General features: G+C 36.5%; 1 long non-coding RNA gene and 1 pseudogene across 2 annotated transcripts in view; both read left to right on the top strand.

Annotated features, from left to right (window-relative positions):
* Positions 1-25,140, top strand: part of LOC144224146 (uncharacterized) — a 524,297-nt gene that overhangs the window by 255,263 nt on the left and 243,894 nt on the right. The gene's annotated exons all lie outside the window — the stretch shown is intronic.
* Positions 20,581-21,080, top strand: LOC144224144 (gametocyte-specific factor 1 pseudogene; annotated as a pseudogene).

Genomic DNA, 25,140 nt, shown 5'->3' with positions numbered 1-25,140 from the left:
CCACGCTCATCCCCGCTAAGAGCTGCTTTTTTTTTTTAATCAGAGCCCGGGGAAAGACCAACATAGATGCACGCCATGATTAATAGTAGGTCAATTCTTTCATTCAGATATATTTTCCCTTGTCTCATTCATATCCCTCCCCTCTGCTGGACTGGGCACTTTGGACATTGGCTTGCTTAAACAATCACACTAAATCCATTCTCTAGATATATATTCTACACCCCCTCCACTACCTTTCTATCTCTTTCTGGAGTAATCAGACTATACAGTTTCTCTGAGTAACATTATCTTGCTTTCTTTCTTCTCGCCTCTTACCATATTCTCCTCTTTCTCTCTCTGAATTAAGCCTTTTAGTCTTTCTGTGTGGTCATTGTCCAATTTGGCTTTCTTTCCTCCCTGTCATTTCTCTCTTTTTATATGCTTTTTCATCAGCACTGCATACACCCTGCTCTTTATTTGTAGATGGAAATTCTGGTTTTATGTTTTTGGACTGTCCTTTGTCTTTTGGGTTCTTTTCTTTTTTCTTTTCATCTTTTCTATTTTTTAATTTTTTAATTTTTAATTTTGATTATTTATTTTTCCTCCATCTTTTTTCTTTTTCTTTCTTTTTCTTTTTTCTTTTAAGTTTGCTTTTTTGTTGGAGTTGTCTGTGCATTTGTGTGCCTTTGTTCCCTGTGTGTTTTTCTGTCTGTTTTCTTATCCAGGGCTACCTCAAGAAAAGCCAAAGTACACATGGTGGAGAGTCCCAAATACCACTACATGAAGGGGAAAAAAAATAAACAAAAAGTCTTAACAAGAGAGACCAAGAGACACCATTTAAAGAACACTTCCTAAATAGACAGGCCCTGGACAGTCACAGAGCCTTCTTTAATAGTGCAGTACTCGCAGGTGCAGAGGGCATAACAAGCTTTTAAAACTAACAAGAGACAGAAAGCTAGCCAAAATGAAGAAACAGAAGAATTCTCCTTTAAAAAGGTTCCAGGAAGAAATGATAGCTAAAGAACTGCTCAAAACAGATATAAGCAACATAACTGAACAAGAATTTAGAACAAGAGTCATAAAATTAATCGCTGGGCTTGAAGAAGGCCTGGAAGACATCAGAGAAATTATTGCTACAAAGACTATGGAGCTTAAAAAGAGTTGTGATGAATTAAAAAATGCTATAAATGAGGTGCATAATAAAATGGACACGTCCAATGCACAGATCGAAGAGGCAGAGAGAATAGGTAAATTAAAAGACATAATTATAGAAAAAGAGGAAACTGAGGAAAAGAGAGATAAACAGATCCAGGAACATGAAAAGAGAGTTCGTGTTGAGTGAAGAGAGTTTAGTGATACAATCAAATGGAACAATATCCATATCATAGGAATTCCAGAAGAGGAAGAAAGAGGGAAAGGCTCTGATGGAGTCCTTGAACAAATTATAGCAGAGAACTTCCCCAACCTGGGGAAGGAAACAGACATTGAAATCCAAGAGTCACAGAGAACTCGCCTCAGACATAACTTGAATTGATCTCTGCACAACATAGCATAGTGAAACTGGCAAAATATAAGGACAAAGAGAGAATTCTGAAAGCAGCTAGGGAACAAAGGGCCCTAACATAAAAAGGGAAACTGATCAGAGTGGTGACAGACCTATCTACTGAAAGTTGGCAGGCCAGAAAGGAATGGCAGGAAATTTTCAATGTGATGAAAAGAAAAAATATACAGCCAAGAATCCGCTACCCAGCAAGCCTGTCATTCAGAATGGAAAGAGAGATAAAAGTCTTCCCAAATAAACAAAAATTGAAAGAATTCGTCACCACCAAACCAGCCCTACAAGAAATCCTGAGGGGGACTCTATGAGGGAAATGTTGCAACGAACATAAGGTACCAGAGACACCACCACAAGCATGAATACTACAAAAAACACCATGACTCTAAACCCATATTTTTCAATAATAACACTGCATGTAAATGGACTAAATTCTCTAATCAAAAGACATAGGGTACCAGAATGGATAAAAAACCAAAATCCATCTATTTGCTGTCTAAAAGAATCTCATTTTTTACCTGAGACACCTTCAGATTGAAAGTAAGGGGGATGGAGAAATATATATTATGCTACTGGAAGTCAAAGGAAAGCTGGAGTAACTATACTTATATCAGACAAACTGGACTTTAAAGTAAAAGAAGTAACAAGGGATGAAGAAGGGCATTATATAATAATTACAGGGTCTATCCATCAAGAAAAGCTAACAATTATAAATGTCTATGCACCGAATACAGAAGCGCCTATATACATAAAATAATTAATCACAAACAGGAATAATCTTATGGACAAGAATGTGCTAATAGCAGGGGACTTTAATACTCCACTTACAGCAATGGCTAGATCAACTAGACAGAAAGTCACCACAGAAACAATGGACTTGATGACACATTGGACAAGATGGATTTGAAGATATATTTAGAATTCTACATTCTGAGGCTATGAGATTCATTTTCTAATCAAGTGCTCATGGCACATTCTCCAAGATAATTCACATAGTGGGACATAAAGCAGCCCTCAGTAAATAAAAGAATTGAGATCATACCATGCACACTTTCAGATCACAATGCTATGAACCTTGAAATCAATCACAGGAAGAAGTCTGGAAAACCTCCAAAAACATGGAGGTTAAAGAACACCCTACTAAAGAATGAATGGGCCAATCAGGCAATTAGAGAAGAAATTCAAAAATATATGGAAACAAATGAAAATGAAAATACAATAATACAAACCCTATGGGATGTGGCAAAGGCAGTCCTAAGAGGAAAGTACATTTCAGTCCATGCCTATTTCAAAAAATTAGAAAAAGCACAAGTACAAAATCTAATAGCGCACCTAAAGGAGCTAGAAGGAGAGCAACAAGAGCACTACAACCCCCGTTGGAGAGAGAAATAATAAAAATCAGGGCAGAAATAAACAATATAGAATCCAAAAAAACGGTTTAACATATCAAGGAAACCAAGAGTTGATTTTATTGAAAAAAATAAACAAAATTGACAAACCTCTAGCCAGGTTTCTCAAAAAGAAAAGACAGAGCACCCAAATAGACAAAGTCATGAATGAAAATGTACTTAGTACAACCAATCCTTCAGAATACAAACAATTATCAGGGAATACTATGAAATATTATATGTCAACTGTCAACTTAGAAGAAATGGACAAATTCCTAAATGCACACTCACTACCAAAATTCACATGGGAAGAGATAGAAAATATGAACAGACCCATAACTAGTGAAGATATTTAATGGCTTCCCTGGGGAATTCTACCAGACATTTAAATCAGAGTTAATACCCATTCTTCTCAAGGTATTCCAAAAAATAGAAATCAAAGGAAAACTTCCGGACTCATTCTATGAAGCCAGCATCACTTTGATTCCAGCCAGCCAGACACCCAGCAAAAAAAGAGAACTACAGGCCAATATCCTTGATGCATACGGATGCAAAAATCCTCAACAAGATACTTGCAAATCGAATCCAACAGCACATAAAAAGAATTATCCAGCATGATCAAGTGGGATTCATTCCTGGCTTACAGGGCTGGTTCAATATTTGCAAATCAATGAATGTAATACATCACATTAACAAAAGAAAAGATAAAAACCATATGATCTGTTGATAGATGCAGAAAAAGCATTTGACAAAATACAGCATCCCTTCTTAAGAACGACCTTCGAGAAAGTTGAGATAGAAGGAACTTATTTAACATCATAAAAGCCATCTATGAGAAGCCCTCAGCTAACATCATCCTCAATGGAGAAGAACTGAGAGCTTTTCCCCTGAGATCAGGAACACGGCAGGGATGTCCACTCTCACCACTGTTGTTTAACATAGTGCTGGAAGTCTTAGCATCAGCAATAAGACAACAAAAGGAAATAAAAGACATTAGAATTGACAAAGAAGAAGTCAACCTTTCACTTTTCACAGACAAAATGATACTCTACATAGAAAGCCTGACAGACTCCACCAGAAGCCTACTAGAACTGATCCAAGAAGTCAGCAAAGTTGCAGGGTACAAAATCAACGTACAGAAATCGGTTGCATTTTTATACACCAATAATGAAGCAACAGAAAGAGAAATCAAGAAACTGATCACTTTCACAATGACACAAAAAAACCATAAAATACCTAGGAATAAACCTAACCAAAGATGTAAGAGATCTGTATGATGAAAACTTAAAAAACTGATGAAGGAAATTGAAGAAGACACAGAGAAATGGAAAAACATTCCATTCTCGTGGATCGGAAGAATAAATACTGTTAAAATGTCACGACTACCCAAAGCAATCTACAAATTTAATGAAATCCCAATCAAAATTGCACTATCATTCTTCTCAATGCTGGAAAAAAACTATCCTAAAATTTGTATGGAATCACAAAAGACCCCGAATAGCCAAAGTAATATTCAAAAAGAAAACCAAAACAGGAGACATCACCATCCCAGACTTTAGCCTCTACTACAAAGCTGTCATCATCAACACAGTATGGTATTAGCACAAAAATAGACACATAGACCAATGGAATAGAATATTCAGAATTGGACTCATAAATGTATGGCCAACTAATCTTTGACAAAGCGAGAAAGAGTATCCAATGGAAAAAAGACAGCCTCTTTAACAGATGGTGCTGAGAAAACTGAACAGCAGTATGCAGAAGAATGAAACCAGATAATTTTCTCACACCATATACAAAAATAAACTTAAAATTGATAAAGGACCTGAATGTGACACAGGAAACCATAAAAACCCTAGAGGAGAAATCAGGAAACAACCTCCTTGACCTCAACCGCAGCAGTTTCTTACTCGACACATCCCCAAAGGCAAGGGAATCAAGAGCAAAAATGAACTATTGGAACCTAATCAAGATAAAAAGCTTCTGTCCGGCAAAGGAAACAATCAATAAAACTAATAGGCAACCGATGGAATGGGAAAAGATAGTTGCATATCAGATAAAGGGCTAGTATCCAAAATCTATAAGGAACTCACCAAACTCCACACCTGAAAAACAAAATAATCCAGTGAAGAAATAGGCAGAAGACATGAACAGACACCTCTCCAAAGAGGACATCCAGATGGCCCACAGACACATGAAATGATACTCAATGTCCTGCAGCATCAGGGAAATGCAGATCAAAAACACACAGATACCACCCCACACAAGTCAGAGTGGCTAAAATGAACAAATCAAGAGACTATAGATGTTGACGAGGATGTGGAGATATGAGCACCCTCCTACACTGTTGGTGGGAATGTAAAGTGGTGCAGCCCCTCTGGAAAAGTGTGGAGATTCTTCAAAAAATTAACAATAGAACTCCCCTATGACTCAGCAATAGCACTGCTAGGAATTTACCCAAGGGACCCAGGAGTGCTGATGCATAGGGGCACATGTTCCCCAATGTTCATAGCAGCCCTCTCAACAATAGCCAAAACATGGAAAGAACCTAAGTGTCCATCAACTGACGAATGGATCAAGAAAATGTGGTTTATCTATATAATGGAATACTACATGGCAATGAGAAAGAATGAAATCTGGCCATGTGTAGCAACATGGATGGACCTTGAGGGTGTTATGCTGAACGAAATAAGTCAGGCAGAGAAAAACAGGTACCATATATTTGCACATATAGGTGGATTAGGAGGAACTTAATGGAGGACCTTGGGGGAGGAGAAGGGAAAAAATAGTTGGGTAGAGGGAGGGAGGGAAACCATCAGAGCCTCTTGAATGCTGAGAAGCAACTGACGGCTGATGTGTGTAGGGGAGGGGGTAAAGGGGGTGATGGGCATGGAGGAAGGCACTTGTTGGGATGAGCACTGGATGTTATATGGAAACCAACTTGACAATCAAATATTTTTCAAAAATACATTAATTAAAGGAAAAACATTAAAAAAGACTTATCTGTAGCAAAAATTAATTCCTTTATGTTTAAAAAATTTTAATATTATGATTACATCTTGTTCACTTTTATTTATTATTCACAGTTTATTTTTTGTTGCATATGCTAATGATTTTTTAGCCTTAAGTTTTAAGAAATATTTTTGTTGACTAGTTCATATAGAAATCATAGTAATTTAGCTCTTTTCTTCTTCCTAATGTGTAATGAAAATATCTATAATACAAAACTTCTCTTCAGATGCAAAGTGAAAATACCGAGAGATGCATTGTAGAGACATTGCTCTCCTTTACTCTTCTGTCAGCCAGTCGTACTAGCACCTTTGCCATAAAAGGAAAATAATGTAATAGAAAACCAAGATAAGCCTTGCTTGCTGCTGCAGTGTCTAGAGTGGGGATTCCATATGCACTTGGTAGAAAAGAGATCCTATGAAAACCCTTTCTTCAGAGGTGAATGTTGATGTACTCTTTCAAGGCAGCTGAGAGACATGTGTGAATAGGATCTAGGGATATCTCTTCCACCCTACTTATGTCATTTTGAGTTTTTTTGATTAAAGAAGACTAAGAGGAATGGGATCCAAAGATGTAAAAGAAAGAAAAGGAATCAGGACGCCGTCCCATTGTGATTACATCTCTGTTTTCCTGATGTGGCAGTGTCAAAGGCAGGCATGTTCAGATGGGATTCTTAAACATTGCAGCCTTCACTTCCTACTTATTATTAATTTTTTGTAAATAAACTGTTTTGCATAGTCCCTGTGGTTAGAGCACACATCCAACATGTGAATAATCTTTAGCTATCAACTTTCTGTGAAGATTTCTGGGACTCATTGGTTTTAGCCCAAATTGTTTTGTTGTTTGTTTGCTCTTACTTGTACAAAAGATTAAGGATATAGCTTTTATAATTCAAGGTGTGTTTGCACAGTTGTCAGGGGAAATTGAGAGGCAGAAAGATGAAGCATTTTGTCAAGATTATAGGTGTTAATTACAAACATATCAAAGGGAAAAAGCCATGTCTCTTGCCCTAAGAACTAGAGCCTGCTTTTACAGTTAGGACAAGGAGTCAGTGTCAACTTGGAATATTAAAGCACTAAACCTAAAACAACAACAAGATGGAAGATTATGAAAGTGACAATATCGGGGCGCCTGGGTAGCTCTGTCGGTTAAGCGTCCGACTTTGGCTCAGGTCATGATCTCGCGGTTCGTGGGTTCGTGCCCCGCGTCGGGCTCTGTGCTGACAGCCAGCTTGGAGCCTGGAGCCTGCTTCGAAAACTGTGTCTCCCTCTCTCTCTGACCCTCCCCTGTTCACGCTGTCTTTCTCTCTCGGAAATAAATAAATTAAAAAAAAGTGACAATATCATACTTGTCCAATCTTATTTGACTTCTCTAAGTTTCCATGCCTGACTCCACAAAAACACTCAGTATCACATAAACAAATTCACCCTATACTCATGATTCAGTCTTTGTTCTGAAATTTCTCCTTAGCTAATTTTTAAAGCCGAATACTTTCCTGATGCTCCTGGCCACCAACTATGATGGGTTTTTTCTTGTTTTCTGCCTACAGCTTTTCTTTGGATTCACTTCTCAATATCTTTGTCATTTTGTTTTTTACCCCACTGTTCCATCGGTCACCTCAGAGATTTAATCTTAGTTAAATTCGCCTCAGCAGCTTTTTACACTGGAACTGCCATAAAGAAAGATGCTTCAGTGGGTCTTGTGCTAGATATTCAGAAGGAATCAGATAATTTAAAAAACTTAAGATTTTTAAAACTTTATTTTTTTTTGAGACAGTGAGAGAGNTGTCGGTTAAGCGTCCGACTTTGGCTCAGGTCATGATCTCGCGGTTCGTGGGTTCGTGCCCCGCGTCGGGCTCTGTGCTGACAGCCAGCTTGGAGCCTGGAGCCTGCTTCGAAAACTGTGTCTCCCTCTCTCTCTGACCCTCCCCTGTTCACGCTGTCTTTCTCTCTCGGAAATAAATAAATTAAAAAAAAGTGACAATATCATACTTGTCCAATCTTATTTGACTTCTCTAAGTTTCCATGCCTGACTCCACAAAAACACTCAGTATCACATAAACAAATTCACCCTATACTCATGATTCAGTCTTTGTTCTGAAATTTCTCCTTAGCTAATTTTTAAAGCCGAATACTTTCCTGATGCTCCTGGCCACCAACTATGATGGGTTTTTTCTTGTTTTCTGCCTACAGCTTTTCTTTGGATTCACTTCTCAATATCTTTGTCATTTTGTTTTTTACCCCACTGTTCCATCGGTCACCTCAGAGATTTAATCTTAGTTAAATTCGCCTCAGCAGCTTTTTACACTGGAACTGCCATAAAGAAAGATGCTTCAGTGGGTCTTGTGCTAGATATTCAGAAGGAATCAGATAATTTAAAAAACTTAAGATTTTTAAAACTTTATTTTATTTATTTTTGAGACAGTGAGAGAAAGCATGAGTAGGGGAAGAGATGTGAGTAGGGGAGAGAGAGTCCCAGGCAGGCCCCACACTTAGCCCAGAGTCCAACATGGGGCTCAATCTCACGACTGTGAGATTGTGACCAGAGCCGCAATCTAGAGTCCAACACTTAACCGACTGAACTACCCAGGTGTCCACCTTTATTAAGGGCTTAAAAGATTGGTAAAAGATTTTAACAGACACTTCAATGAAGAAGACTTTTGAGTGAGCAATAAACACATGAAAAGGTGCTCAACAAGAGTATTCAATAGGAAAAGACAAAAGTAAAACCACAATGTAATACCAAGCTATACCCATTACAATGGCTAAATTAAAAAAACTGACAATACCAAGTGTTAGCAACGATGAAAAGCAAACAGAGTTCTCATATACTGCTGAGGAATAATATGATATAACCATTTGGAACACAATTTGACAATTTTATATAAAGTTAACTAATAGTTACAGTAACATCCATAACTCCACTCCTAGTTAATGTTCAGATTTGACTGTGGTGGTGGTTACATGGGTGTAAATGTTTGCCAAAACTCATCAAAATGTACACTTAAAATAGGGTTGTTTTGTTGTATATAAGTCATACCTCAATAAATTGATTAAAAATGAAATAAAATTTAGTGGCAACGCCTCAAAGAAAAACTTTAATTAAGAAGTCACAGGACTTTGGGGCAGTTTATAAAAGATGTCATATGTACAATAAGCTAGGCTCTACTTTAGCCAAAGCATGTTGTCTTTGAAAAGTGAAATCAATATCATTCCTTATATGCTAATTCTGTTTTAGGAATTATTCAAGGCACTGTGTGACCATTGTCATGTTTAATGATCAAAATATCCCTGTGAAGTGGATATTATTAGCCTCATTTTAAAGAGAGTGTATTTTAGGTGGGACAGATATTTTGAAAAGGATTTGTTTAGACAAAGGATATAACTGGAGCATAGAAATCCTGATACTATATGTCCATACAATAATTAGTACATTCTCCTATTCTCCATGTAAGTAGAAAAATGATTGATGAAACCACTTGAACAAATCATTTCTATTCTTCAGTAACATTGTTCACATCTAACTAGAGTAAAGCTATTGCAAAATATAAAGTATTTTTATTATTATAGTTTGACTAATTCTTTTACTGATTGAGATTTAGTACATTCATTATATTTTATANTTGCCAAAACTCATCAAAATGTACACTTAAAATAGGGTTGTTTTGTTGTATATAAGTCATACCTCAATAAATTGATTAAAAATGAAATAAAATTTAGTGGCAACGCCTCAAAGAAAAACTTTAATTAAGAAGTCACAGGACTTTGGGGCAGTTTATAAAAGATGTCATATGTACAATAAGCTAGGCTCTACTTTAGCCAAAGCATGTTGTCTTTGAAAAGTGAAATCAATATCATTCCTTATATGCTAATTCTGTTTTAGGAATTATTCAAGGCACTGTGTGACCATTGTCATGTTTAATGATCAAAATATCCCTGTGAAGTGGATATTATTAGCCTCATTTTAAAGAGAGTGTATTTTAGGTGGGACAGATATTTTGAAAAGGATTTGTTTAGACAAAGGATATAACTGGAGCATAGAAATCCTGATACTATATGTCCATACAATAATTAGTACATTCTCCTATTCTCCATGTAAGTAGAAAAATGATTGATGAAACCACTTGAACAAATCATTTCTATTCTTCAGTAACATTGTTCACATCTAACTAGAGTAAAGCTATTGCAAAATATAAAGTATTTTTATTATTATAGTTTGACTAATTCTTTTACTGATTGAGATTTGGTACATTCATTATATTTTATGTTTTTAAGAATCATTTTTGAAATTTATTTTATTATGATTAAAATTTATTTAATTATGAGATTTATCCCCAATAAATTTTTAAGTGTACAGTACATTATTGTTGACTATTGGTACAATGTCTATAGCAGATCTCTAAAGCTTATTTACCTTACTTAACTAAACCTTTATGCCTACTGATTAGCAAATCCCCATTTCCCCATCTTTCAATCCTGGCAACCACCATTTCAGTCTCTGATTCAATGATTTTGCCTACTTTGATACTTTATGTAAATGGAGTCATGCAGTATTTGCCTTTTGTAGCTAGTTTATTTTACCTACCACAATATCTTCAAGGTTCATTCAAATTGTCACTTTACAGAATTCCTTTTTTTTAAAAAAAAAATAGTATACCCTTGTATGTATATACAATATTTTCTTTATCTATTTATTTGCTGGTAGACATTTAGGTTGTTTTCACATCTTGACTATTGTGAACTGTGCTGTTGTGAACATGGATGTGCCAGTATCTCTTTGACATCCTGATTTCAATTCTGTGGCTAAATACCCAGAAGTAGAATTGCTGGATCATATAGTAGTTCTATTTTTTTTTTTTTTTACATTTATTTATTTGAGAGAGACAGAGCACAAAGGAGCCAGGGACAGAGAAAGAGGGCGAGAGAGAGAGAATTCCAAGCGGGTTCCATACTGCTAGCACAGAGCCTGATGTGGGGCTCAAACCCATGAAGCTGCAAGATCATGACCTGAGCCAAAACCAAGAGTTGAATGCTGAACTGACTGAGCCACCCAGACAGGCCTAATAATTCTATTTCTGATTTTGGAGGAAACCTCATGCTGTTTCCCCCAGCAGCTGCACCATTTTGCATTCCCGCCAACAATGTGCAAAGGTTCCAATATCTCTATATCCCTGCCATCCTCATCTTTGTTTCTTTGATAATGGTCACTGACAATTTTGAGGTCATATCTCATTATTGTTTTTATTTGTGATGTTGAACTTTTTTTTAATGCTTAAGGGCCATTTGTACATCTTCCCTGGAGAAAAGTCTGTTACAGTCCTTTGCCCATTTTTAAAAGATTTTGCTATTGAGTTGTATTAGTGCCGTATATATTTTGAAGATTAATCCCTTTTCAGATATGTGATTGGAAAATATTTTTCCCATTCCATAGGTTGCCTTTCCATTCTGTTGATTGTTTCCTTTGCTGTGTAAAAGCTGTTTGGTTTGATGAGGCCCCAACTGTATAATATTCCTTTTGTTGCCTGTGCTTTTGATGTTGTATCCGTGAAATCATTACCAAGACCAATGTCACAAAGCTTTTATTTTATGTTTTCTGCTAAGAGTTTTACAGCTTCAAGTCTTATATTTGAAATTTTTCATCCATTTTGAGTTTTGTGCATGTGTGTGTTTGATGTTAGGGAGGTTCAATTTCTTTCTTTTACATATGGATATACAGTTTCTCAACACCATTTGTTGAGAAGACTATTCTGTCCCCATTGTGGATTCTTGGAACTCTGGTCCAAGATCAGTCAATGGTGTGTATATGGATTTATTTCTGGGCTCTTTATCTAGTCAATACTACATTGTTTTGATTACTGTGGCTGTAAAATAGATTTTGAAATCAGAAAGTGTGATGTCTCCAGCTATGTTCTTGCTCAGGATTGGTTTAGCTATCTGAGGTCTTTTGTGGTTCCATATAAACTGTAGATTTTTTTTCTATTAAATTGCTACTGGAATGTTGACAGAGACTGCATTGTATCTATAGATTACTTTGAGTATTATAGACACTTTAACAATATTAAGTCTTCCAACTCATAAACATGGATGTGTTTCATCTGTGTGTTTAATTTCTTTCATTAATGTTTTATTATTTTCAGGGTATACTTTGGAATGTTAACTAAAGTGGCTAAATATACAATAATTAGAGTCTCAGGGTTATAGAAGTAATTTTAAAATTAACTTAAAACAATTTAAGGATTTCTTATTTTTGGAAAAAAAGGTAAAGTTTTATAAACTTGTTTTTCTTTTCTCAGACCCATGAAGGCCTTAAGGTCTCTTAGTTAAGAAATACCATCTTTGGAAAAAATTTTAAAAAGAAATACCATCTTCGAGGTGCCTGTGTGGCTCAGTTGGTTAAGTGTCTGCATTTTGATTTCTGCTTACATCATGAGTTCATGAGATAGAGTTCCACATCCCCCAGACCCCATGCTAACAGCATGGAGACTGCCTGAGATTCTCTCTCTTCCTTTCTCTCTCTCCCTCCCCTGGCCAAAATAAGTAAGTAAACATAAAAAAAAAGAAAGAAAGAAAGACCATCTTCTTGGCACAGATTTGTTTTGAGCATAAGCAAATATTTTTTACCTATTTTTTGAATTCTTGTTATAAGTTTATTTAAAAAGAGGTTTAATATAACAAGCATCAAGTTAATAGATAATATAGGAGGAGACAATTCCCAGAGGTCTCAATATCACAATATTTTGAATGCTCTTGCTTATACTTGAGTTGCTAAACATATAGAACTGTCTTTGATCCTGTTTCTGGAGTCTGATAGCATCATATGTTCAGTAATCTACTTTTCTGGGTTTTATAGGTCAAGATTAGCTCTTTGGGGAATCAGTGATTCCCATATAACCCTCATTTTGTTTTTGCTTAGCTCTTGCATCATTCTGATCTTTACTTGCCAACTTAAAAGAGGAAAATAGAAAAAATAATCTTTATTCAACTTTTGACTTTAATTTTCATTATGATTTAATTTTTCATTTTTTATGTTTCTTTTTTAGAGAGTGTGGAACTCATCTTCAGTTTATCTACCTTTTAAAGTCTCCCCCATCTTTCCACATAGGTATTTCTCCCCTCTCTTTAAAATTTTTTTAAACATTTATTCAATGTTTCAGAGACAAAGAGACAGCACAAGGAGGGAGACAGAGAATCTGTCAGAGAGATTCTCAGAGATGCCTCAGAGAGAGAGGGAGACACAGAATCTAAAGCAGGCTCCAGGCTCTGAGCTGTCAGCACAGAGCCCAATACAGGGCTCAAACCCATGAACCATGAAATCATGACCTGAGCTGAAGTCAAATGCTTAAATGACTGAGCCACCCAGGTACCCCTCTCCCCTCTCTTTTTAAATCCCAGTATAACTAAATAATAAAAATCAAGTCCCTGTTTCAGTGACTTGACAACTATAAGAAAGACATAATTGCAAATGTTATGTATCAAAAGTAGTCCTAGTTTCATGTTAAATACTTCTAATCTTTCATTTCTCTTGCCTATAGGTCTCCATTCATAGCAATAGCAGAAATGAAAAGGATAAGATGAAAAATAAAATGTTTCATGAAACATGAGCTAATAATTTCAGTGTACTCTTAATGAGCTATGGCTTTTCCATAGTTTCCAAGAGCTCAGCCCATACATTATTATCACTTAACCATTTTATTCTGAGATCACTATGCCTGCTGCTTTACTGGATAGATGAGATGAGAAGACTACCCTACCATCAGAGCAAATGAAAGACATAAATGAGGACATTATAGATGTTTGTTTGCAGTCACTGTTTCTTTGTGGAAGATAGGATTCATTAGAAGAGAAATGTAAATTTCTTATTTCCATGTTTGGAACACTTGATTATCAATTTGTAGGATCTGAATGTATAGGGCTTGTTTTTTTTTCCTGAAAAATCATAGCTTGCAAGATTTTTGCCAGATTACCAGAGGTAACATAATAATATATCTCATAGTTAAACAATTTCTGTTTCACATACCAGGTTCCTCTTAGGGCCAACTGCAGTATATTGATTGATTTGTCACTCCTGCAGGTGACTAGAATCTGAACAACAGAATTCCAGGCATCCTGTAATTTAGGTATTTGTTGTCTGTATTCCTATTACCTAATTTTGAGTTTAGTACTCTCCTTTGTTGGCTAATTGGACCTGTGTTTTAGTAGATGGAGCTATAATGTCAGCACTTAAGTATAATGTCAGCACCTCACACTTTTCCAGTGATATATCCTTGGATGTCCCTGTTTACAAATTATTTCCAAATTGAGAATCAAGAAAATAAAATATTTTCCTAAAATTACAAAAAATGATGATCACAATTGGACAAAATATATAATGTTAAATACATTGATACGTATTCATATGAACAATGACTAGAAAGTTATAGACAATGATGAAAAAGATATTAGGATGGTGAGATATTAATAATGAAAAACTATTTAACTTTCTTGTTATATTCTTTTCATGGAGATGTTAACCAGTAAAGTAAGACTTACTAGTGAGAACGTACTCATCTTCAGAAATTGTAACTGGATTTGATACTTGTTACTCGGAGTGAATGGAGCAAGCAGTTATTTTTTATAACTCTTGATTGTTTAGCCATAAGAACACTAGAGGTCACTGTAGCTAGTCTTTGTGTCACTATTTCAATGATTTTGTTAAATTACTAGCAATTTTCTGTTTATTAGATAATGGAATTTTAAAAAGGAATCCCATCTTCCTGATGTGATAGATTTGTTTATATATCTTTATATATTGATGTTCTTAGTTAACTCTACCTCTATTTTTTATTCTGTTTTAAAAAGCAAATACAGTAAAACCATGGATTAAGAGTAACTTGTTCTGTGAGTGTACCACAAGATGAACATACATTTCTAATAAATTTTAACTTGATAAATGAGTGATGTCTTGCAATTCGAGCAGTACGTGTTGCCAAATGTCACATGACCACAACTGAGCCAATTGTTCTTGAAATTCCCTTTGATATACAAGTGCTTTGGATTACAAGCATGTTTCCAGGATGGATTATGCTCACAAGCCAAGGTTTTACTGTAATTTTAAAAAGGGAATCATACAGGACAGTTGAGAAATGCATATGTCTGTCAGAATTGGAAAGTATATGCTTTTGCTTCGCTTTAGATGTTCTTTGTCCTACAGTCAAGTCCCAATTTCAGTTTTTCAAATTATTAGCCTAAGACAAAATAAACTTCAGGTGACAGAGGCACATGTCACTTATACTCCTAACCACTTAATTAAGCCCCATACATTGCAAGCCCACAAGAGAAGCGGTTTTGAGAGTAGAGGACAGAGATGCTGCTCACTAGCGCCTCCACAGTATCATCTTAATCGGGAAGGAAAACGTGCGGTCTACGAGCTGTCTTGGAAACAGGTCTCCAGCCTGTTAGTGGCTTAGGAAGAGTCCAGTCTCGTTAAAGTCAAAGCTGGATTTGCCGCTTCAATCTGTGAAGGCAGTGGGAGCAGAGGACCTGGGTCTAATTGGTATTTATTGTTGCCGTTGTTTTGCATTCCAGACCTTTGATAAACCTTTCCCAGCACTGCGAACCCATGGTTAACTCCACAGCAGTGAGGAAGCTATGGGAGCAGAACTGCAATTAACCTTCACGGGCAAAACAAAACATAAAAAACCACGAGGAAGGCTCACTTTTTACAGATGCAATTTTTAATGACAGCTGGCAGGTGAAAACAATATACCTTAAAATGAGACCATATTTCTGTTGATACACAATAACCAGAGAAGAGACATTTATTTAAAAAAGGGCCAATTATTCATATTGAAGTGAAGGGGAAAAAAAGGAAGAATGTAGAAGACAAAATCGTTATAATTAAAAAGTAGATTGTTTCTAATACTGGGATTCAGGAATAAGTGTTGTCAGGTGGCTTTTTATTTCAGTGACGATGCTCAAAGAGTATGAAAAACCTAACCCTTTTCTCGAAACTTTTTCCATGTTGTTATGTGTAAGAGGTGGTATTTATAATGAGAAATATTCTGTCTTAAGAAGCTGCAAATTCCAGGTAATTATCAGTAGGCAAGACACTTACTGGCTTTAAGCCTCAATTTCAGTATCTGAAAAATTCAAAGAGGCACCTTAACAGGCTGTAAGCTGAAGGCTCTGCCACATTATATTTTGGGACCCTTTGGGGCTCTAAGCTCTATGAGTCTATAATGCTTTGTAGTAGAACGTCTCCAGTAATATAGCCCTTAACAGACTGCTTCACGCGTTAGTAATAACAGGAAGCTGAGGAAAGTTCATTAGATGAAGATTAAGGGAAATAAAAGCAAAGAGAGAGAAAAGCCAAGCTCTGAACCCAGAAAAGAACAGTGTTTGGAGGTAGAGGAAAGTGACCTGGTAGAGGTTTCTGTGTTAGGGAGGAGAGGCCAGGTAGCAGTAAAACAATAGAAGAAAGGAAACCAGAAAGGGGACAAAGGTAAGGAGGGGATTCATGCATGAATTAGTTAAGGAGCCACATTTAAGAGGTAGGATGCGGTATCAGAATTGATGGGTCAGGCTTGTTGGTTAGAGGGGTTAGCCTAACCTCCCTCCCAGTTCTCATCCGAACAGTCACCCATGGTTGTGAATTGTCTGTGCAGTGCTTGTGGGCTCACTGGCTCTGTTGAATAGTAGACGCTTACAAATTTGAAAGGCAGATATATCTTCCCGTCTTTATTCCAAAGCATTTTCCCTTCTCTGAAGTTGTGCTTTGAATTTAGAGGCTGCTATGAAGGTTGAACCCTCAAGAGAGTCAAGGCAATGTTGTATGTGGGATATGGCTGGAAGCTGGGCCGAGGCCCAGAAATTCTGATGCTGTGAATCTCTGAGAGCCTGCTCAGAACCTCTGGGAGTTGCCGATATTGTGGGCTCTCAGCTGGAATATATTCAGTACATTAAATTTTTTTTACTATGTCAGTTTTCACTCCAAATTGCTTGTCAGCTTGGGAATATTCTGGTATTAGCTTGTCCCCTGGTGTTACGGTTTTCCTTCTATTTTCTAAATGTGAAACTATTAATGAAATGCTATGTAGAGTAAAGCCTTGCTCCTATCTTTTCCCTGGCCGTCTCTTTTCCCTAAAGTTTAGCCGTGTTATTTAAGTTTCAGAAGTTCTTGGAAATTTTATCTTGGTACTTTTGTTACTTTAAATTGATTTTCTATACAAGAGAAGTCCTCCCGGATTTGACCTCTATCCGTTTTTCATCTCATCTTTACATACACACCAGCTGTTACCAGGTGGTGAAGAAGATTGGACAGTGCGCCTTTGCTGGCGATAATTCAAAGCATCACTTTCTCCTCATCTCTCTCTGGACTGTGCTGACATTCCCAGTGGCCGCTGGGGGGAGCCACATGCCTGTATTCTCTCAGCTTTAAGAGCGTCCCTTTTTAAGGAAGCTGAGATCATATTTAGCTTGTGGCCAATGTGAAAAGTAAATTGTTTTAAATATCTTTGGAAAGAAAGCAGCAGTTCAGACTGACAAACTAATGGGTTTAAATTTGAATCAAATATTGTATTTGACTTTCTCCAGTTTTTTTCTCTAGAGGATGTAGAGATAATGAAAAAGGAATTGTATCTTGAAAGAGAAATGCATACTTGCAAAGCACTGCTTTCTTATCTTCCTTTTGAATGTACTTCTCCGGTTAGTAGCTGGGAGGCTGTTAAAACACCAAATATGCTTGTCTTGCTAAGGATATAAGCCATGTTGAGTTAATACGGCTCCCAGATTGTCTAGAAAGATCAGACAGAGTATTTTTTATTTAATTCCTTTTGTTTTGCATCTCTCAAATATCTGAATTGAGTTTACTTTTTAACATTATCTAAAAACAATATTAAATCATAATGTCAGGAGATTCTCCATATTATGGGAAGCAGACAGATAAGTAGTAGAGATATCAGGGCTACCACTCCTGTATTAATTTATACCAGTGGTGGTTTTGTGAACAAAACAAACCAACAGAAAAAAAAAAAACCAACAACAACAACAACAACAAAATGAGAAAGAACAATAAAACTAAATAAAAAATGGCATTTCACCTCAGGAACTGGGATTTATTTTAAACCATTTTTTTGAAGAATGGGGTCAAATGTATATTGAGAAATATTGGTTGTGGGATTAAAGATGGTTCTAAATCCAGTGACTTGAAACCGTAAGTAATGTGATGCAAACAGAAGTACCAGTGCTTCTGAGACCCTTTGTTTGGCTCATCTGTGAAGAAGGACCCCTCATTTGATGAGACTGGGGTAGTTGTCTTTTCATTTCCTCACAATGCGTTTTACCCAGTTTTATAGTAATGTTCCTGTTTCCATCTGACTGCCATATAAGCAGCTATCTCTTTGAAGAACAATAATAAAAAAATCATAAAATTTTAATCATGTTAAGCTGTGTCCAATTTATGTAAACTATATATGACTACTGATTTCATTTGAAGAGATAGACTCTTCTTTAGAAAAAAAATTAAAATTAAACAGTATTAGAATTCTGTGACCTAAAAGATCATCTGAATCCAACTCTTTGTTCTTTTATGTTTAAATAGAAGAATCACACCTGTGTTTGTGGCCAATGTATCACATTGATGGATTAGTATATACTGAACCATCTTTGCATTCCAAGGATAAATCCCTCTTGGTCATGGTGAATGATCCTTTTAATCTGTTATGAATTTGATTTACGAATATTTCACTAAGAAAATTTTCACCTTTATTCATCAGGAATAATGACCTGCAGTTTTCTTATTAGTAGTGTCATTTTCTGGTTTTGGTGTCAGAGTAATGTGATTATTGTAAAATGAGTTTGGAAGTGTTCTTTTTCTTTTATTTTTTGGAAGAGTTTGAGACGGATTGATGTTAATTATTCTTTAAATGGTAAAATTCATCAGGGAAGCCATCTGGTTCTGGTTTTTCTTCATTGGAAGATGTTTGATTATTGATTGAATCTCCTTATTAGTAATAGGACTATTCAGATTTTTTGTTTCTCCCCCATTTAGCCATGGTAAGTTGTATGTTTCTTAAAAAAATTTCCATTTCTTCTAGTTTGTTCAGATTGTTGGCATATTTTGATCATTTGAATTTCTGTGGTATCATTTAAATGGATTTTTTTTATTTGTAATTTTGTTGATTTGGGTCCTTTTGTTCATTTGTTTGTTTTTTCTTTTGTTTTGCTTGGTTAGTCTAGCTAAGGGTTTGTCAATTTTATCTTCTGAAAGAACAAATTCTTAATTCGGTCAATGATTTCTATTGTTTTTCTGTTCTCTATTTCATTTATTACTACTCTAATCTTTATTATTTCTTCCTTCTGTTAACTTTTGGCTCACTTTGTGCTTTTCCTAGTTTCTTAAGGCATCATTAGGTTGTTTACTTGGAATCTTTCTTGCTTCTTAGTGTAGAAGTTTATTATTATAAACTTCCTCCTTAGAACTGCTTTAGCTGCATCCCAGAAATTCTTGTAAATTGTGTTTCCATATTTGTTTGTTCCAAGAAAGTTTAAATCTCATTTTAATTTTTTTCTTTGATCCATTGGTTGCTAAGGAAAATGTTGTTTAATTTCCACAAGTTTGTGAATTTTCCAGTTTTCCTCCTCTTATTGATTTTTAGTTTCATGTCATTGTGGTCAGAGAAGATACTTGGTATGATTTCAATCTTCTTTAATTTTCTAAGATTTGTTTTGTGACCTAACATATGGTCTGTCGTAGAAAATGTTCCATGTATACTTGACAAAAATGTGTATTGTGCTGTTGTTACATACAATGTTCTATATATGTCTGTTAGGTCCATTTGATCTAAGAGGTTCAAATCTGTTGTTTCCTTATTTATTTTCTCTTGATAATCTATCCACTGTTGAGATTAGAGTATTAGAGTCCCCAAATATTTTTATATCATTGTTTATTTCTCCTGGTAGCTCTGTTAATTTTTACTTTATATTTTTAGGTGCTTTGATGTTGAGCACATAAATATTTACAATTATTATATCTTCTTTATATTTTATATAATATCATTTTATATAATTTATGTAATATGTTATATTTTATATGATGTTATTTTATAATAACCCTCTTTGTCTCTCTTTTAATCATTTTTAAAGTCTATTTTGTTTAATATACATACAGTTACTTTTACTTTTTGTTGGTTATCATTTGCTTGAGTTGTTTTTTTTCTATTCCTTCACTCTCAGTGTATGTGTCCTTAAGGCTAAAGTGAGTCTTTTATAGGTATCCTATTGTTAGATTTTTTTTTTATTCAGCCATTCTATGTCTCTTGAATGGATAGTTCAATCTGTTTACATTTAGAGTAATTATTGATAGGTAAGATTTACTATTGCCCTTTTTTTCAGTGCTTTATGCTTGTTTTGTAGACTCATTATTCCTTGCTTCTTACACTCCTGTCTTTTTTGTGGGTTTTGATGTTTTTGGTGTCAGTGTGCTTTGACTTCTTTATCATTTTCAATTACCTTTTTTCAATTACCACAAGATTTTTCTTGTAGTTATCATGAGACTTACATAAAATAACTTAGGCCAGAAGTGAGCCTTTTTGGGGTGTGGATGTGGAGAGAAGGTTACTGTGCAGAGAGTATGTCTCCACTGAGCACTTGGATTCAGCTCCCTCATTTCCACATGGAAGAAACTTAGATCAATTCCCTGGACCCTTAAAAGCTATTACAATGCCCCTATGATAGAAACCACCAGCTCAGAGTCTGCAGGTTTCCTTATCATCTTATCAGGTGCAAAAAGAATCGTTCTGACGTCACAAACAATTGGCTATTTGTCCCTTTAATGCTCACTACCAGGTTCTTTGGGGTAAAATCATTCATTATATCTCAAGCTGATGATAAAAGTTGTATTGTGCAGGATGCTGTCAACCAAACCCTAAATCCTGGAAAGAGACTCTGGCTGAAAACATATGGCAGTGCCCTACTTGCAGTGGAGAGTGGGATAAAGATCTGGGGGAACAGACCAGCACCCCATTTGTCTGGGACACAACCAACTACTGTGGCAACAATAGCCCAGCAAACAACATAGTTATGGAGCATAAGAGTAACCTGGATTCAGGCATGTGCATTCACAAGTCACTACTATATGTCATGCCATGGGAAAATAATGAAAGTGCACAATAAAACAGAATGTCTATCTTATCAAATGCCTGACCCTAGAAGACTCCTGCTTCTTCCTGCTACCAGTGAGTTCTTCATCTCTTTTTTCCTAAGCTAATTATAGAAAGATATACTGTGGTTTCAAACTGAAAAAAAAAAAATCTCAAACTATTTTAGGAAAAAAGTGTTAAGAGGAGGGAGTTGAGATGGCTAGAGGGACTGGGATGGCCCTTGTCCCTTAAACACAGCTGTATTGAGGTCAGAACACTTGAAATACCCAGGAATACAGTGTATGGAGTGACAGAGAAATCTCCACAGGTGGAAAGAGACAGCTTGGTGGGACAGAGGTGCATGTCTGCAAATTGGGAGAGATTATGTGGGTGGTGTAGGCACGGAGAGAGGAACCCCTTCTGTGGAGAAACAGCAGAGAGAAACAGAGGCTGTGGAAATGTGATATTTTATGTAGACAAGAAAAAGACCTCTCTGGACCATGGACTGGGGAACAAAAACTATGTAGAGTGTCAGTTTCTACTCCGTAAACAGCCTTGTGAGCTACATATTGGAATTTTCAGGGGGTGCATTACTTTCTCCAGACCAAAGCCTCTGCTGTGTGAGCGTGTCTGGTGGGGAGGGAGCCAGGCGGGGGGTGCAATAGTGATCTCAGGGATGCACTGGGAAAAAATAGTCCCTTCCCTCCAGTCTGTGCAAATATTATTGCTCACCCAAGGACAAAAGGCCCCGCAGCTACCAGTCGGAGGCCCTTTGTCAACAAGGACGGGTGGTCCTACCCCAGATCCGGGTTCATGTGGTGTGGGATCCTTTAAGACATCAGATTTTGAATCCCAGCTGAGGGCCTAGGAGGCATGGGAGACCTGAGCACAACAGGCTGACCGCCTGCACTCTGTGAGGGCTGCCTGAACAGCATGGTTTGAGACACTCCTTCTGGGGAGGAATGATTGGGGTGTCTCCGTTTTTCTCCCCATCACCAACAAGGTGGGGCTCCAGGGAACCGACAGTAGCCCCAAGTGGAGGCGGGACCGTTTACACCAAACCCTGCCCCTCTGTGCCTGGAAACTGCATATCTACTGGAATGAGACTGACATTGACCAAACCAGGAACCAGATGGTCTCTCCTCCAGACCAGCACAGCCACTGGTTCCAGGTACCAACAGGCAACTGTCCCGCGGTTTTGTATGCCAGTCTGTTTTTAAAATCTTTTAAAAAGAGTTATTTTTTTTTCTTTTCTTTCCTTCTCTTTTTCTTTCTTTTTCTTTCTCCCCTCCTCTTCCCCTCCCCCCCCCTTTCCTTTGGAATCAGGCTCATAGTTTCTGATTTGATTTTTGGTCAAATACCTTTTTAACACACACACACACACACACACACACACTTTTTTCCCTTTCTCTGTTCTAGTTGTTTAATCAGGCATTTTTATTCTATTCTTTTTTTGTACCTTTCCTCTGTCTCTCTCTTCTTTATTTTCCTCAATCTCTCTAAATTCAGCCTTATATTTTCTTTGATTTTCTGCCTGGTCTTTTTTTTCCCCTTCCCTTTTATTTATCTCTCTGTACAAGATAAGATGCCTCCTACACTTTTTCCAGGGTTACTTCAATAAACAAATCAAAGCATACCTGGTGGAAGGTCCAAACAATCCACCACAGTGACAATGGGATAGAGCAGCCAAGGATGCAACAACAGAGTGCACGCAACACATTTCAAAAACACTTCCTGAAGTGCCAGCCCCTGGACAGTGTATTACCCCTTATAAATATAGTAGTACTTGTAGGTGGACAAATTCCTAAACACCCCCACACTACCAAAACTCAATAGGGAAGAAAGAAAATTTGAACAGACCCATGACAAGTGAACACATTGAACCAGTTATCAAAAATCTTCCAACAAATAAGAGTTCTAAGCCAGATGGCTTCCCAGGGGAATCCTATAAGACATTTAAAGCAGAGTTAATACTTATTATTCTCAAGCTGCTACAAAAAATATAAATGGAAGGAAAGTTTCCAGACTCAGTCTATGAAGCCAGTATTACCTTGATTCCCAAACCAGACAAAGACCCCACTAAAAAGAAGAATTATAGGTCAATATCCCTGATGAACATGGATGCAAAAATTCTCAACAAGGTACTAGCAAATTGAATTCAACAATAAGTTAAAAAGAATTATTCACCATGATCAAATGAGATTCATTCCTCGGCTACAGGACTGGTTCAACATTTGCAAGTCAATAGAAGAATATATATATCACATTAATAGAAGAAAGGATAAGGACCATATGATCCTCTCAGTAGATGCAGAAAAAGCACTTAACAAATTACAGCATCCTTTGTTACTAAAAACCCTCAAGAAAGTTGGGATAGAAGGAACATACCTTAAAATCATAAAAGCCATTTATGAAAGGTCCACAGCTAATATCATCCTCACTGGGGAAACTGAGAGCTTTCCCCCTGAGATCAGGAACACGACAGGGATGTCCACTTTCACCACTTTTATGTAACATAGTGTTGGGAGTCCTAGCTTTAATTGTCAGGCAATGAAATCAAATAAAAGGCATCCAAACTGGTAAAGAAGAAGTCAAACTTTCACTTTTTTGCAGACAACATAATACTCTACATGAAAAACCTGAAAGACTTCACCAAAATGCTGTTAGGAATGTTACATGATTTCAGTAAAGTCTCAGGATATAAAATCAATGTATGGAAATGAGCATTTCTATACAGCAGTAATGAAACAACAGAAAGAGATATCAAGGAATCAATCCCATTTACATTTTCACCAAGAACAGTAAAATACCTAGGAATAAACCTAACCAAAGAGATAAGAGACCTGTATGCTGAAAACTATAGACAGCTTATAAAAGAAATTGAAGAAGGCACACAGAAATAGAAAAACATTCCATACTCATGGATTAGAAGAATAAATATTGTTAAATGTTGATAACCCAAAGCAATCTACACGTTCAATGCCTTCCCAATGAAAATAATACCAGCATTCTTCACAGAGCTAGAACAAGTGATCCTAAAATTTGTATGGGACCACAAAATACCCTGAATAGCCAAAGTAATGTTGAAGAAGGAAACCAGTGCTGGAGGCATCACAATCCTGGACTTTAGCCTGTATTACAAAGCTATAATCATCAAGGCAATTTGGTATTGGCACAAAAACAGAAACATAGACCAAAGAAATGGAATAAAGAACCCGGAAATGGAGTCACAAATATATGGCCAACTAATATTTGACAAAGCAGGAGAGAGTATCCATGAAAGATTCAAGAACAGTTTCTTTAGCAAATGTTGCTGGAAGAACTGAACAGCAACATGCAGAAGAATGAAACTGGACCACTTTCTTACACCACCACTTTCTTTGACCTTGGCCACAACATCTCTTACTTGACATGTCACTGAAAGTAAGAGAAATAAAACAAAAATGAACTATTGAGACCTCATGAAGATAAACAGCTTCTGCACAGCAAAGGTAACAACCAACAAAACTAAAAGGCAACTGATGGTATGGGAGAAGACATTTGCAAATGCATATCGGATAAAGGGTTGCTATTAAAAATCTATAAAAAACTTACCAAGCTCAACATCCAAACCCCAAATAATCCAGTGAAGGAATGGACAGAAGACATGAATAGACACTTTTCCAAAGAAGACATCTAGATGGCCAACAGACATGAAAAGATGCTCAACAAATCATCAGGGAAATTCAATTCAAAACCACATTGAGATATGACCTCCCACTGGTCAGAGTGGCTAAAATTAACAACTCAGGAAACAATAGATGATGGTGAGGATGTGGAGAAAGGGGAACCCTCTTGCACTGTTGATACGAATGCAAACTGGTGCAGCCACTGTGGAAAACAGTGTGGAGGTTACTCAAAAAATTGAAAATAAAATGACCCTATGACCCACTAATAGCACTACTAAGAATTTATTCAAAGGATACAGGAGTGCTGATTCGTAGGGGCACATATATCCCAATGTTTATGGCAGCGCTATCAGCAATAGCGAAATTATGACAAAAGCCCAAAGGTCCATCAACTAATGAATGGATAAAGAAGATGTGGAATATATA

Source organism: Crocuta crocuta, unplaced genomic scaffold, assembly GCF_008692635.1.
Source record: "Crocuta crocuta isolate KB4526 unplaced genomic scaffold, BGI_CrCroc_1.0 scaffold52, whole genome shotgun sequence".
NCBI lineage: Eukaryota > Metazoa > Chordata > Mammalia > Carnivora > Hyaenidae > Crocuta > Crocuta crocuta.
Note: the sequence above shows the minus strand (reverse complement) of the source record. Positions and strands in the feature narration are given on the sequence as shown.